Raw genomic sequence first — 17033 nt, 5'->3', positions numbered from 1 at the left:
ATTTTTCACTAAAAACCGTAAAAATAATTATTTTAAATATTTTTAAAGGCCCAAAAATATTTTAACTCAGCCCATATGATATGATTTAATGTTTTTGAATATTTGGTAAAGTTGAGTTTATTTTGCCCCTAGAGTTCGAATTATTTACAAGAATGCCATAATGGCAAACTTGTAAATAATTGAAACTTCAAATAAATATCTAGATATTTTCCTAAGCTAAACTTGGTGCCCAAGTCTCTATTTCATCTTCTCCATTTGAGTGTGGGTGCCGAACCATTCAAGCTCAAAACACAAAAATTTATCCTTTGATTTTCTCTCAAAATTTTCTTAACGGAAATTGACGAGGAGCTTACGTAGATCATTAATCTATATTTGCATGTTCGTTTGAGGTATAATTTCAAGCTCAAAACCTTACTTTTACTTGCTGATGTTGGTTGAGGTTTAGAAACATGCATAGGATGGTTTAAATGTGATGTTTGATGGTTGATTAACTAGTTTTGGTTGTTATTTATGTGGGTTTCGGTTTTAAATAATTTTTCCGTGAAAATTAAATTATTTATTTAAATTTCTGGGCTGATCTATATGTTGAGATTTATATATGCTTTAAAGTTAAATTTTTGTGGATTAAAAATGTTAATTTATTCGGGTGTTAATTTAATTAGTTGGGTTTCGGTTTTTAATTGTTTTAAAGCTTAAAAATAGCTTAAAAAGGGTAAATAAAATGATTTTTAATTTCTGGAAATAAATTGGTTCATGTATGAGTTATATTTGAGGTTGATGTTAATTAAATGCTTAATGGTTAATTTTTAGCGGTTTAATAATCGGGTTTAAATTTTAATAACCCTATTCGGCCAAAATTGCTCTAAAAAGGGTAAAACTGTCATTTTAAATTCTGGGCAGAAAATATTTATGAAATATTTATGAAATGTGTTTGATAATTATTTGTGGAGTTTAAATGATTTTTGTGTAGTGTTTTGAAGGATTAATAATCGGTTTTGATTATTAATTGTTATTTCGGTTTTAATGGTTAAAATAATGGAAAATATTATTTTAAAAATATTGGGCTGCTGTTTTTACAAGATAAAAATTAAAAATGTATTTGAAAATGATTTTGATGAATTTCGGTGTTAAAATGGCTTAAAATGAATTTTTAAGCGTTTTAAGCGTTTTTGAGTTTTCCGGCCAAAACCACCGGAATACGGTGACCGGAGTATGAGTAGAGGGGATAGAGCATGTTGGCTCAGTCCTAAACTCATTTGGCAGCAGTTAGTGCCGAAATTTTTTTGGCAGAAAATAAAGGGGGGGCCGAGCCCCGGGTCAAAAATATTTTACGGAAAAATATTTTTGGATATTTTTGAATTGTGGTATGTTTGATGAGATTTTCTAAAAGTGTATTTTTAGAAAATTATGTGAATTGAATGTGTGTTAGAATTATATGGAGTTATAATTCTATGTTTATTTATTGAAAATAAATAAACTGCGTGGTGTATCGTATAGAAATACGATGACGCGGAAATAGATAGTCGGAATCAAATTTGGTTTGTGATTATGTGGTTTATATGGTTGAGTCGGTCTAGAGTATATCCTAGAATTTAGAGTTATTACATTTATTAATGTTTAATCTCTAAATTAGATCCAGCGAGTTTTGTCGCGGAAACCGGCGAGCAAAGGTTTTGAATATTCGACGGGTGGTATTTTTATATTTGGAATAAGCGAGTACAGTGAGTGTGTTTACAACTTATACTGCTAAATATTAGTATTAAAAATATTGCGAACTGCTTTACATGATTTGCAAATGCTTTATTTTATTTTGAATTTAAATCGCATGAACTATTCATAGTGTTGAAACCGATTTAGATTCATTGAAACGTGCTTACTATTGGGCGGCAATAGTGCTGTGTGATCACCGGTATTGCATTTAGAATGGGTTGCATGTGAATGTGCTGTGTGAATCCTGGCGACGGCCTGGAAAGTCAGGCGACGGCCTAGACTCTGTGTGAACAGATCTTCAGAGGCAACGGAATATAGACGACCAAAGGCAGTAAAGAGAAACTGCCGAGATCTGAGAGGTTGAACCTTTTAAAAAAAGTGAAAATGGCGACGGTATATATGTACTGCCGAAATCTGTTGTATGGTGAAAAGAGTCTAAAGACCTTCACATACGTAAAATATGAATGATCAGATTTGACGGGCTAGAGTACAAAAAGAAATGAATAAATACGGCCATAAAAAGGTTAACCCGAATATGATGAAATGATGTGGAATATTTATGTTTCCTGTTTTGAAAGCATATAGGAACATGAATCATGGTTTAGGGTTTCATATGAATCGGTAATCTGGAATGCATTGCTTTCATATTAATGTTTATTAGTACATGTTGTACGCATTCACCAGTTTTTATAACTGACCCCGTTGAATTTATAATTTTTACAGGCGAGTAGTTTGACGTGTGGATTTCCAATTTCTTGTTCCGGAAATCCCTGGCTTAAATAAAGTGAGAATGACTTTCCTTTGTGTCTAGAGTTGCAGTAGCTAGAATAATGAACGGTGATACCTTAGTAGTCGTTGGACTTATTTATGCTTTATATTTTATTATAACGCTTAAACTCTGATATAATGTAATATGTGAATGCTGTGCGAAAGTCCGAGCGACTGCACGAGTATAAAATGCGGCGAGCGCAATTGCATAATGAAATGCAGTTAAATCCATAATGAAATGGTCTGCATAATGAAATGCGGTTAAGTCCATAGAGAAATGGCCTGCATAGTGAAATGCAGTAATTACCATAGTAAGATGGTATGCATAATGAGATGCATTATAAACCATAGAGAAATGGTTTTGAAAACTAAAATGCAATAATTAAAGAGAAAATTATGTGCATGTTTTAAATGGTAATTTTTATGAGAACGTTTTAAACTGCGATTTTAAAATGTTCGAAAATGATTTGAATTCCGCGAAAAATTTTAAGTGATTTTAATGTATTTTTAAGGCTTGCTACGGGTTTCGGAGCAACCACTCCCATTCCCTAGCGCCGGTCTCGATGCCGAGAATCGGGTCGTGACAAAGGTGGTATCAGAGCTAATGGTCGAAAAACGGGCCATTGACGAGTTTGATATCAAAGTGATGGTTTATAGTCTTAAACTATTACTAATATGTGAAAGGAGTAATGAAAGTTGGTATCATTTCCACTGACTGAGTGATAGTCGAAAAGTGGTTGATAGTAAAGGTGGTATCATTGTAATATACCGTATGGAATGTGAACCTAGGAAATTAATATATAGAGTCTACTGCAACATATAAGTTTCCGTCATGTCATTTGTTAAGTCATCATTTGTTTTTGAATATTCCCAGCTGTGCTCTAGGATCGAGTCTGTATGCTTGTTAGGAGTAAGTAGAGCCTGATAGTATACGATTAGAACGTTTAGATAGATTTTTAATAGACGACGTGCTTTGATCAGAATGGCTGATCAGCATGAGGAAAACATTCAAGAGGAGAATGTTCATGATGAGGAGTCCGTTCATAACGATGCGATACCCGCAGCAGGCGAAGGTCGTGGTCGTGGACGTGGACGTGGTCGAGGTCGTGGTAGAGGCCGTGGGCCTAATTTTAATATTCCGGGCTTTGATTTCGAACAATTTTTAGCTGGCATAGCAGCCATGCAAACGAATCAAGCGGAAGTGCAGAATATGCACAGAGAGCAGTTGGATTACCAACAGCAGAGAGTTGGTGCTAATGTTGATCGTGATCTCGTTATGGCTTACATGAGGCTCAAGCCCATGAAGTTTGATGGATCAAACGATGCGTTAGATTTCTTAGAGGAAGTAGAGATGAATGCTAGACGTCTTAATGCTAGTGAAAGACAGTCTATACTGATGGTGGAGATGTCAGTAAAAGGATCTGCGAAGGATTGGTTTCAAAGGCATATTCAACCAAGTATGGGAGAGATGACTTGGAATGAATTTGTCACTCGATTTAAGAATTTCTTTCTGCCGTTTTCAGTAACGGAGAATCATCGAGAGAAGTTGTTGAATTTGAATAAGATAGGAAAGACTGTGCAGGAGTATGTGACGGAGTTCACAAGATTGAGTCGATTCACACCTGATCTGATGTTGGATAGAGATAGGGTGAATTCAAGGTTTATTAAGGGGCTAGGACCCGAATATATTGGATTGCTATCTGATGTTAGTAAGGATCTGGTTCAAATCATCGATAGTGCACGTCAGATGGAAAGTACTTTGATCCAATTTGGAAAGATCAATGTTACTGGTGAGCTCGTAAGAGAAGGAACTGCTAGTTCGAATACGAATAGGTTTATTGGACCATATCGTAAAGGATTTAAGAAAGGAAAGAAAGATAGGAGGTTCAGTATGTCTGGATCAAGTTCTAGTGGACGAAGTTCAGGAGGAACAGTACCACTATGAAATACTTGTGGAAAGAAGCATTTTGGAGCATGCTATTGGGCAACGAGAGGTTGTTACACATGTGGACAGCAAGGTCATTTCTCAAGAGAATGTCCTATGTCTGGACCACAAGGTTCAAGTGCTAGTGTTGTTCAACCAGTGTTTCAACAACCTAGACCTGTATATCCTGCAGTGTCTGGGCAGGCACAGAACCAAAATGTGTTTAATGGACAACGTGGAAGAGGATATGGTTTTGGTAATCGTGGTGGAGGAAGGACCACAGGCGGACGAGGATCTGGAGCAACTGCTAGCGGAGGGCAGGCTAGAGTTTTTGCGATCAATCCTCAAGAGGCGAATGCGTCGAATGCGGTAGTGCAAGGTATATTTTCAAATATCCTCGCATGATGCATCAATTTTATTTGATCCCGGTGCTACGCATTCATTTGTATCGTCGAGTTTTGCATTAAAATTAGGAATTCAACCTGTGATTTTGCAAAACCCATTGTTAGTAGCTACACCTGTAGGCGAAAGCATAGACGTTACTGTAGTGTATCCGTCGTGTCCTGTGTTAATTGGAGAGCGAGAGTTGCTTGCGGATTTGTTGTTGCTTAATGTCTTAGAATTCGACGTCATCCTAGGAATGGATTGGTTGTCGCGACATTATGCAAATGTGGATTGTAGAGAAAAGATAATGACGTTCCATGTACCTGGAACTGAACTTATCTCTATTCGGGGAGAGAAATTGGAAACCCCAAAGAGTTTAGTCTCGGCTTTGAAAGCGAGAAAGATGTTAAGTAAAGGATGTCAAGGATTTTTAGCTCTGGTACGAGATATTCAGAAGGAAGTTGGAAATGTGAATGATGTACCAGTAGTTTTGGAGTATTCTGATGTGTTTCCAGAAGAGTTACCTGGATTACCACCAGATCGAGAGATTGAATTCTGTATTGATCTAGTTCCTGGTACAAGTCCAATATCGATACCTCCGTATCGTATGGCACCAGCAGAACTAAAGGAGTTGAAGGATCAATTAGAAGAATTGATTGATCGTGGATTTATACGACCAAGTGTCTCACCTTGGGGAGCACCTGTGTTGTTTGTGAAGAAGAAGGATGGATCTATGAGACTCTGTATAGACTACAGACAACTCAATAAGGTCACAATCAAGAATAAGTATCCTTTACCCAGAATTGACGATTTATTCGATCAATTGCAAGGAGCGAGGTACTTTTCGAAGATTGATCTGAGGTCTGGTTATCATCAGTTGAAGATTAGAAATGATGATATTCCAAAGACTGCATTCAGAACAAGATACGGTCATTATGAATTTTTGGTGATGTCATTTGGATTGACAAATGCACCAGCGGCTTTCATGGATTTGATGAATCGGATTTTTAAACCGTTTCTAGATCAATTCGTGATAGTGTTCATAGATGATATCTTGATTTATTCGCGCACAGAGGAGGAGCATGCGCAACACTTAAGGATTGTGTTACAAACTTTGAGAGATCATCAGCTTTATGCCAAATTCTCGAAGTGTGAGTTTTGGTTAGAAGAGGTAGCATTTTTGGGACATGTAGTATCTCAAAGTGGGATTAAGGTAGATCCTAAAAAGATTGAAGCTGTGATGGATTGGAAAAGGCCAAGTTCAGTGACAGAAATTCGTAGTTTCTTGGGTTTAGCTGGTTATTATAGACGGTTTGTGCAAGACTTTTCTAAGTTGTCTGCACCATTAACTAAGCTGACTCAGAAGAACGCGAAGTTCATTTGGAATGATCAATGTGAAGTGAGTTTCCAGAAGCTGAAGGAGTGTTTGACAACAGCTCCAGTTCTGGCATTACCTTCTGGTAGTGATGGACTTACAGTCTATTGTGATGCTTCTAGGATCGGGTTAGGATGTGTACTGATGCAACATGGTCGAGTGATAGCTTATGCTTCTCGCCAGTTGAAAAAGCATGAAGTTAATTATCCAACCCATGATCTAGAATTAGCAGCAGTAATATTCGCATTAAAGATTTGGAGACATTACCTATATGGAGCAAAATGCGAAATATTCACTGATCACAAGAGTCTGAAATACATATTTGATCAGAGAGAGTTGAATCTCAGACAGAGGAGGTGGATGGAGTTGCTAAAGGATTATGACTGTACGATACAGTATCATCCTGGCAAAGCTAACGTAGTTGCTGATGCGTTAAGTAGAAAATCAGCAGGAAGTTTAGCTCATATTACTTTAGTTGAGAAGAGACCAATGATTAGAGAAGTGCATTCGTTGTTTGATCAAGGAGTTCAATTAGAGGTTTCGTATTTGGGGAGTTTGTTAGCTCAAATGACGATTAAACCTACATTGAATGATCAGATTAAGGAACTTCAGACAACGGATCCTCAACTAAAGCATGTTATTGCAGAAGTTCAAAAGGGAATGAACTCTGAGTATAATTTGAAAAGTGGTATTCTGAAATTTGGTACAAGGGTGTGCGTGCCAAATGTAGAGGAATTGAAACAGAGGATTATGATGGAGGCACATGGATCTAAGTATAGTGTTCATCCTGGTTCCACCAAGATGTATCACGATGTTAAGCAGATGTATTGGTGGAATGGTATGAAAAGAGATATAGCAGAATTTGTTGCTAAGTGTCCGATATGCCAACAGGTGAAGTTGGAACATCAGAGACCATTTGGATTTTTGCAACAATTGCCAATACCAGAATGGAAATGGGAAAGAATAACCATGGATTTTGTCGTTGGATTGCCTAAGTCGCAACATGGTTTTGATTCGATATGGGTTATCGTTGATCGAATGACAAAGTCGGCTCATTTCATTCCGATCAAGGTTACCTATACGGCAGCAAAGTTGGCACAGATTTATATTGACAAAGTGGTCAGTTTACATGGAGTTCCTGTGTCAATTGTGTCAGATCGAGGATCAGTTTTTACATCCCGATTTTGGCAAAGTCTGCAAGAGGCTTTAGGAACGCGTTTAGATTTTAGTACAGCGTTTCATCCCCAAACGGATGGACAGTCTGAAAGGACCATCCAGACTTTGGAGGATATGTTAAGAATGTGTGTTTTAGATTTCGGAGGCCATTGGGATGAGTATCTACCGTTAGTAGAGTTCTCATATAACAATAGTTATCATTCCAGTATTGAGATGGCACCGTATGAGGCGTTGTATGGACGTAAGTGTAGATCTCCAATTTGTTGGGAAGAAGTTGGAGAAAGAAAGTTGACAGGAGCTGAAATTGTTCAGATTACGTCTGAGAAAGTTCCGTTGATTAAGCAACGTTTAGAAACTGCATTTAGTCGGCAAAAGAGCTATGCTGATGTGAGGAGAAAGGATATAGAATTTCAAGTCGGAGATTTTGTGTTTCTTAAAATATCACCTATGAAAGGTGTAATCCGATTTGGAAAGAAAGGAAAGCTAGCGCCGAGATATGCAGGACCTTATGAGGTTATTGAGCGAATAGGAGCGGTAGCTTATAAGTTAGCATTACCGTCTGAGATGTCGCAAGTACATCCAGTGTTTCACGTGTCGATGCTTAGGAAGTATATACCTGACCCTCATAGACTTATTCAACCTCAGGAGGTTGAGATAGACGAGGAGCTATCTTATGAGGAGGAACCCGTAGGAATTGTGGATACCCAGATTAGGAAACTCCGTAGTAAGGAGATACCTATGGTAAAAGTGCTCTGGAGGAGCCGTACAATTGAGGAGTGTACGTGGGAAACAGAGGCGGATATGCGGAAACGATATCCCCACTTGTTTGCTCAAGGTAATAGTTTGTTTTGAAATTCGAGGACGAATTTCTTATAAGGAGGGGTGAATGTAATGCCCCGTAGAATTATTAGCGTTTATTTTCGTGTGTGTCCGATTTTAATTGATTAGGACCTCGAAAATAGTGAATAAATTCACGTGATGAATTTATAAGGGTAAAAAATGTGATTTGCTATGTGTTTGCCTTAAATGTGATTTTTGGCAATTTTACGTGTTAAAAGTGAATTTTGTGATTTTTCACTAAAAACCGTAAAAATAATTATTTTAAATATTTTTAAAGGCCCAAAAATATTTTAACTCAGCCCATATGATATGATTTAATGTTTTTGAATATTTGGTAAAGTTGAGTTTATTTTGCCCCTAGAGTTCGAATTATTTACAAGAATGCCATAATGGCAAACTTGTAAATAATTGAAACTTCAAATAAATATCTAGATATTTTCCTAAGCTAAACTTGGTGCCCAAGTCTCTATTTCATCTTCTCCATTTGAGTGTGGGTGCCGAACCATTCAAGCTCAAAACACAAAAATTTATCCTTTGATTTTCTCTCAAAATTTTCTTAACGGAAATTGACGAGGAGCTTACGTAGATCATTAATCTATATTTGCATGTTCGTTTGAGGTATAATTTCAAGCTCAAAACCTTACTTTTACTTGCTGATGTTGGTTGAGGTTTAGAAACATGCATAGGATGGTTTAAATGTGATGTTTGATGGTTGATTAACTAGTTTTGGTTGTTATTTATGTGGGTTTCGGTTTTAAATAATTTTTCCGTGAAAATTAAATTATTTATTTAAATTTCTGGGCTGATCTATATGTTGAGATTTATATATGCTTTAAAGTTAAATTTTTGTGGATTAAAAATGTTAATTTATTCGGGTGTTAATTTAATTAGTTGGGTTTCGGTTTTTAATTGTTTTAAAGCTTAAAAATAGCTTAAAAAGGGTAAATAAAATGATTTTTAATTTCTGGAAATAAATTGGTTCATGTATGAGTTATATTTGAGGTTGATGTTAATTAAATGCTTAATGGTTAATTTTTAGCGGTTTAATAATCGGGTTTAAATTTTAATAACCCTATTCGGCCAAAATTGCTCTAAAAAGGGTAAAACTGTCATTTTAAATTCTGGGCAGAAAATATTTATGAAAAATTTATGAAATGTGTTTGATAATTATTTGTGGAGTTTAAATGATTTTTGTGTAGTGTTTTGAAGGATTAATAATCGGTTTTGATTATTAATTGTTATTTCGGTTTTAATGGTTAAAATAATGGAAAATATTATTTTAAAAATATTGGGCTGCTGTTTTTACAAGATAAAAATTAAAAATGTATTTGAAAATGATTTTGATGAATTTCGGTGTTAAAATGGCTTAAAATGAATTTTTAAGCGTTTTAAGCGTTTTTGAGTTTTCCGGCCAAAACCACCGGAATACGGTGACCGGAGTATGAGTAGAGGGGATAGAGCATGTTGGCTCAGTCCTAAACTCATTTGGCAGCAGTTAGTGCCGAAATTTTTTTGGCAGAAAATAAAGGGGGGGCCGAGCCCCGGGTCAAAAATATTTTACGGAAAAATATTTTTGGATATTTTTGAATTGTGGTATGTTTGATGAGATTTTCTAAAAGTGTATTTTTAGAAAATTATGTGAATTGAATGTGTGTTAGAATTATATGGAGTTATAATTCTATGTTTATTTATTGAAAATAAATAAACTGCGTGGTGTATCGTATAGAAATACGATGACGCGGAAATAGATAGTCGGAATCAAATTTGGTTTGTGATTATGTGGTTTATATGGTTGAGTCGGTCTAGAGTATATCCTAGAATTTAGAGTTATTACATTTATTAATGTTTAATCTCTAAATTAGATCCAGCGAGTTTTGTCGCGGAAACCGGCGAGCAAAGGTTTTGAATATTCGACGGGTGGTATTTTTATATTTGGAATAAGCGAGTACAGTGAGTGTGTTTACAACTTATACTGCTAAATATTAGTATTAAAAATATTGCGAACTGCTTTACATGATTTGCAAATGCTTTATTTTATTTTGAATTTAAATCGCATGAACTATTCATAGTGTTGAAACCGATTTAGATTCATTGAAACGTGCTTACTATTGGGCGGCAATAGTGCTGTGTGATCACCGGTATTGCATTTAGAATGGGTTGCATGTGAATGTGCTGTGTGAATCCTGGCGACGGCCTGGAAAGTCAGGCGACGGCCTAGACTCTGTGTGAACAGATCTTCAGAGGCAACGGAATATAGACGACCAAAGGCAGTAAAGAGAAACTGCCGAGATCTGAGAGGTTGAACCTTTTAAAAAAAGTGAAAATGGCGACGGTATATATGTACTGCCGTGTCACGACCCGATTCTCGGCATCGAGACCGGCGCTAGGGAATGGGAGTGGTTGCTCCGAAACCCGTAGCAAGCCTTAAAAACACTTTAAAAATCACTTCAAATTTTTCGCGGAATTCAAAACACATTTTCGAACATTTTAAAATCTCCGTTTAAAAACGTTCCGATAAAATCATAATGAAACTTTACAATTAATTTTCTATTTAATTAATGTATTCAAGTTTCATACCCACTTCACTGGGGTTTATAATGCATCTCATTATGCACACACCATCTCATTATGGCGATAACTGCATTTCATTATGCAGACCATTTCATTATGGATTTAAATGCATTTCATTATGCAAACACATTCATTAAATTAAAACCGTTACTTTTCAATTACTAGTTATCGTTTTAACGCGTATTCCTTGAATACCGTCTTTTACAAAACCGATAACATGCAATCATGCATATAGCCACGCTGGGCCCCACATTATACACATAACATAGTTGCGTACAGTTTTCTTTACACTGTATCTCAAAACTTCCGGTACTACCGTGTACCCGGGTTGCAACTATTTTCCAATACCTCAATGCATGTCGTTAAAATATATTATAATCGTGCGATGAAAACAAAACAGAGTTCATGCGTGGCACACATCGCAAATACTGACATGCTAAGGCGTCTGTCTATCTATTCTACTGCAGCTCTACAGATCAAAATAAGACCAATTACCATATACGCAAAACGAAGACTTCAAGAATCAAAAAGATGAAGTCTCGTCCAAACACAGGCAATATTCCTGAAAAATAGTTCCACAACGTGGGTCAGATATACTGGTGAGTTTACAACTTACAAACATACATTAAATATTTTCACACATTATAAAATAGTCATATTAAAATATATACTACCGGTTTAATCACAGAAACGTAATGCTTTAAATGAAATGCCATTTCTAATCCATTTTCCTCTAAGTCTTCTTTCAGACTGAGATTCATAAACTAGTCGGCTGAACCCGTACATTCGCTCGACTTTAGTTTATTTTCCACTATCCTTTACAGTTCTAAACCTTTCTTTAGACTGTTTCCAACTTTTCTCATGAACTCAACGACCGATAACATTTAATGTTCCATGACGCCGTTAGTTCTTAAATCAATCGGCCGAACTCTATCGTTCCATCGCCGTTAACTTGTTCGGGGTTCTAGACCGTCGTCTTAGAAGCTCTCCCGCTATGTCTGGACCGTCGTCTCAGACTTCTAGACCGTCGTCTAGATTCACACAGTCCATTCCACTTTACATAAAATAAACATGCATGCAATAACTAGTGATCACATAGTCCTATTATAGCCCAATAGGATGGCACGTTTCATAGACTCATTCCATAATAATTTTATTTACTCAAAATAAATATACGATATATTTAAAATGCTTTATGACATTAATTTCCACATTAAAGTAATAATAGTAATTTTATTACTTTAATGTATGCATGTAATAATGCAAACTCACAGACTGTCGCTCCATAAATAATTAAATACGCCACGATGATCCACTATTAGCCACTCGGTCTATTCCAACCGGTGCTCCTTCAATTTGATCCGTCAATAGTTGACTTTCCGTCACATCTATATTCAGGAATCGTGTTAAGTCGATCTCAAAAATAGAAATCTAAATCTATTACCGACCTCTAAACACGTAGCCACATAAATACGATATCATATCGTATACAAACAATCATCACATTAAAAACTTTTCACAAAACACCATCCTTTTCGGTCGTTATTTCAACGTAACCGATTCACAATTCCTTCTCATTCTCGATTCTTCGAGAATTACGAACCTACTCTCTCGGGTTCGATTCAGGAAAACACTTGAAATAAATTCAAGGTTCATTCCACATCTATGGCCTTTCATAATTATTCACAAATAATTATTTTTCTTTTATCTCTCTAATTAGTTTCATTAAACTAATCAAATTACCATATTTCCCTTTTATCACATTACCCTTATTCCATTAATTACCGAACTAATTAATAATATTTTAATTATTAAAATTCGGATTTATTTTCAATATTGGATCTAACCATTCCATAAGATAATTAAAACAGCCCCTTATTGGCTTAAATTCTTCTTTTGGTTAAAATACTAAAACATCCTCAAACTTTTCAAAATTGACTATTTAGGTCCTTTCGTAAACTAATCGATTTTAAAATCGAGAAAATTACTTAAAATACCCAAAATCATTTTACTTCAGATTATTAACAATTATAACCTGGAAACTTTGGCTAACATACCATGTAGCCCCTCAAATTTGGAAAAAAAAATACAATTTAACCCCAAAACTCTAGTTTTCGGCAAAAACATTCAAATCTTTCCAAAAATTACCAAAATCATTTAAAATCTTTAAACATCATTCTACATCAGATTATATACATCTATAATCTGGAATTTTGGTTTAAATACTGCTTGGTCCTTCATTTTTACGAAAGTTACATTTTAGCCCCAAAACTTCCAATTTTGAGAATCAACTCCAAATCAACTGAAAATCACATCAATCAATTCTTTAAATAATCTAAACTTACTCATCAACTCAATTTTCTGGTCTAACATTTATTTCATAGACATGCAACACAATTTAGATCAAAATCGTAACTTTTAATTTCTCAACTATTCCTCAATTATGGATAATCCTATCAAATTAACCGAAACATATTTATTTTACTTATCATACTAAAACAGCAGCCCCAAAATTAAAATAAATTATTTTTCATAATTTTAACAATTTAAAACCGTATAAATCGCTAAATTCGAATCCGATTTTAGCAACACTCAAAAATCCTCCATTAAATCTTTTAATTCCTTAAATACTCAACATATAATTTATTTAACAATATTTCTAGCCCAGAAATTTAAAATAAATTATTTTCCATATTAAACACCCTTTAAACCGAATAAACAATTTATAATCAAAACCGATTATAAATCCATCAAAACACATCACTTTAATAACTTTAATTCTATAAATAATCAACAAATAAAGTTTATAAATTTTTATAAATAATTTCTGCCCAGAAATTTAAAATGACATAAATACCCTTATTTTAACAATTTTAACTAATAAAATTATCAAAACCGAACCCGGTTAATAAACCATCAAAAATTCACAATTAAACACTTATTCATCATCAACCCAACATATAGACCAAACATAATTAGGATTATTTCCAGAAATTTAAAATCAACTCATTTAGCCTTATTTTAGTGATTTTTAAAGAAATTAAACTCTAAAAATCGAAACCCATTATTTATAAATCATACCCAACATTTTGATCAACTTCAATCTATGAAAATCAACCTTTAACATATATATTAAATTCATTTTTAACATCAGCCCAGAAATTTAAAATAATAATTTAATTTCACATATAAAAATGAATTATATCCAAAACCCAACAAAACAACAATTCAAACCAATTATTTAAGCATCGAACCACATTTTTTAACAACCTAAGCATGTATAATAAACTCAAACAACATCAGAAAACTAAAATTAAAATTTGAGGTTGAAGGTATACCTTGATCCTACATGCAATGGTAGATTAACGATCTACGCGAAATTTGCTACGTTTTTGGTTAAGGAATTTTTGTGAAATTATGAAAGAAAATAAAGTTGTGTTTTTTGTTTTTGAGAGAATTTGGCACCAACACAACAATGGAGAATGAAATTATGCTAGAGAAATGAAGAAGATGAGTAAGTTACTTGGGCACCAAGATGTCTAGATGAAAATATCTAGATATTATTTCATGTTTCATTTATTTACAAGTTTGCCATTATGGCATTCTTGTAATTAAATCGAACTCTATGGGCAAAATAAACTTAAGTTTCTCAAATATTCAAAAACATTAAATCATAACATATGGGCTGAATAAAATATTTTGGGGCCTTTTAAAATAATTATTTTGACGTTTTTTAGCGTAAAATCTCAAAATTCACATTTACCACGTAAAATTGCTAAAAGTCAAACTTATGGTCAAACACATTCTAAATCACATTTTCATATTTATAAATTCACCTCGTGAATTTAATAACTATTTTCGAGGTCCTAATTTATAAAAATTGGACACGCGCAAAAATAAACACTTTAGATAATACGGGGTATTACATTCTCCCCCACTTAAAAACAATTCGTCCTCGAATTGCTTAAAACTCATATTTGCGTATCAGTTACTCATTTTAATGTAGTCTATGGGTCCTTCACGCTTTCACTGCGTTACTCTGATACTTTATCTTTTCTCTTTTCCAACATATAAATTCTTCATTCGCTCTTATCTCATTAACTACTTTCACTTTGTCGTTAATGTTTACCGACTCCATTTATTCTTTCCACTGCGTTCACATCCAAATATCACTATCTTTTCTTATTCCCATTTCTTTCACAGTTTTCATATTAACTACATCTTTACAACTCCTTCACTCTTTTCTATGTTTTCCGAGTTTCACATGTCAAACTCGTACTTACCACTTTCTTATATCAAATCTTATTCTCTTAATCCTTGGAATTTCCAAATTGTGATACCAACTTTCATTTTACCATCCCATTTGATATCGACTCACCATTCGATATTCATTCCTATTTTTCTTTATAACATAACGATCGTATTCTCGAACATTCTACTTACTATATTCTTAAACTTCTTTTATCATTTTCTTTTACCTCTTACACCATTACATCACTGTACTTTCTATTTTGTAACGTCCTTAGATTCTCTCCTTTTTTTTTTTTTTTAAATCAATTTCAGAATTAACTTGTGACGATTCTTTCGCCAAATACACTTCATTACTTCATAACTCCTTAATTCATATGCCAATAATCAATTTCCCACACCGAAACTTACCTCCTTCTACCACAGAATTCTTTCTCTAGGAAATTATAATATTTCCGAGTTAAGAATTTAGTCAATGCTTTTGCGTCACGCATGAGATTATCCGAAGATTTTGTACTCAACGCATTTGCCATAACATTTCCTATTCTGTTATGTTTTTGCAGTGTAATCATAGCTTCGAAATTTTCTAAATCAATTTCTCAGCCTGAGATTCCATTCACTTTGATTCGTGAATATCTCACCAATTACATCATACAACTCGTGTCTCTATCTTGAGCACACGCATACAACCTTCTACTACCTTTCTAGGCGTCAGAAAATATATTTCTGGTACCCAATTGTCTTGTCTCCTTATCACATCACTTTATACTCATGACTTTATTTGTCAGAGAACACACATCCTTGTTCCAATCACTTTGACTCTTAATCACCTTTTTTATTTGATTTTCATTCTCACTACGACAATCTTTAAATTCTTGTTCATCACTTTATATAGCTTCAATGCTAACTTTCACTTATCCGTTCTTCCATTTATACTTATTTTTCTTTAAATAATTCATGAATCCCGTTCATGACCAATACACGAGATTTACCGATTATCTTTAATCGTAGACACTTTCTATACCCTTTTTTATTAATCCTTTATTCACCTCCACTCTTTGTTTCAGGATTACTCCTTTTTCCATTTCATCATATCTCGTAAAAGATGAAATTATACTTTGCCATTAACATCGCCTTTAACCACGACGCACTTACTTATTATAATAGGATGGTTCTACAAATCTAATTGTTATCACTTACTCAATGTCTTTCTACATTTCGTACCATGCTGCTCTATCGTTAGTGCAACATCTCGCTAGCGTACGCTTAATCGATCTATTCGCTCGATCCGCCGCGTAATCCTTATATCTCAAAGGATATACCTAGCTTACATTATCGGTATTATAACTTAAGATACCTGATAGTTCTACTCTACCGTTATCGAATTTCTACTCGGGTAGAAATCCGGATATTCGATAAGAATTTCTCCTTATTCTTGAATATCAGAACGTACTTGAATTCTTTGTCCCACGAACAATGCTGATTATCTCAAACTTCTTTCGATACTACAGAGTTATGTCCAGCAAAACTTATTTAAAACTCAAATTCACTTTAAAACATAGGGCGTCCCCTTTTTCTTTTCAATAAACTTTCAAAATTTTCACTTTTTGAAATCAAAAAAAATCTCATTTAAATTTTATTTTCTCGTGATCACGAGTTTATAATAAAACCCTTTTGAAAATAACTCGACACTCCTTTAAATAAGTTGCTTTAGACATTTCCAACTCTGTAGAAATCATTCTTCGCTTTCATCTTTCGTTGATCAATTCGATGTCAACGACAACGTCTCTATATCTATTATTATCTATCGTTCGCGATTTTTACCTACTATAGGTAATGGGTCATTTCCTTTACCCTTAACAGAGGTCTCATCATGAGTCTCCTCTTTATCATGTTCTACTTCTACAACATGAGTTTCCACTTATTTTTAGCCACTCATTCTAATCAAATCACGTTGCTCACTTAGCAACCAATCAAATTCAAATGCGCAAACAAATCGCACATCATTCTTTAAACATATACTCACCGAATAGCCAA

The 17033-nt window shown here is 34.4% G+C and overlaps 2 long non-coding RNA genes across 2 annotated transcripts; one reads left to right on the top strand and one right to left on the bottom strand.

Moving 5' to 3' along the window:
* Positions 1 to 99: 99 nt before the first annotated feature.
* On the top strand, positions 100 to 2677 carry LOC126670168 (uncharacterized). Its single transcript, XR_007638674.2, has 3 exons — positions 100 to 389; positions 1634 to 1721; positions 2434 to 2677. It is a non-coding gene; the product is annotated as an uncharacterized LOC126670168 (long non-coding RNA).
* Positions 2678 to 10803: 8126 nt separating this feature from the next.
* Positions 10804 to 14451, bottom strand: LOC126670170 (uncharacterized). Its single transcript, XR_007638677.2, has 3 exons — positions 14087 to 14451; positions 12021 to 12136; positions 10804 to 11310 (listed from the first exon to the last, which is right to left on the bottom strand). It is a non-coding gene; the product is annotated as an uncharacterized LOC126670170 (long non-coding RNA).
* Positions 14452 to 17033: the final 2582 nt, after the last annotated feature.

The sequence above is a fragment of the Mercurialis annua genome, linkage group LG2, assembly GCF_937616625.2.
Source record: "Mercurialis annua linkage group LG2, ddMerAnnu1.2, whole genome shotgun sequence".
Classification (NCBI taxonomy): domain Eukaryota; kingdom Viridiplantae; phylum Streptophyta; class Magnoliopsida; order Malpighiales; family Euphorbiaceae; genus Mercurialis; species Mercurialis annua.
The sequence above is the reverse complement of the archived record's forward strand: the minus strand, read 5'-3'. Positions and strand labels throughout refer to the sequence as shown.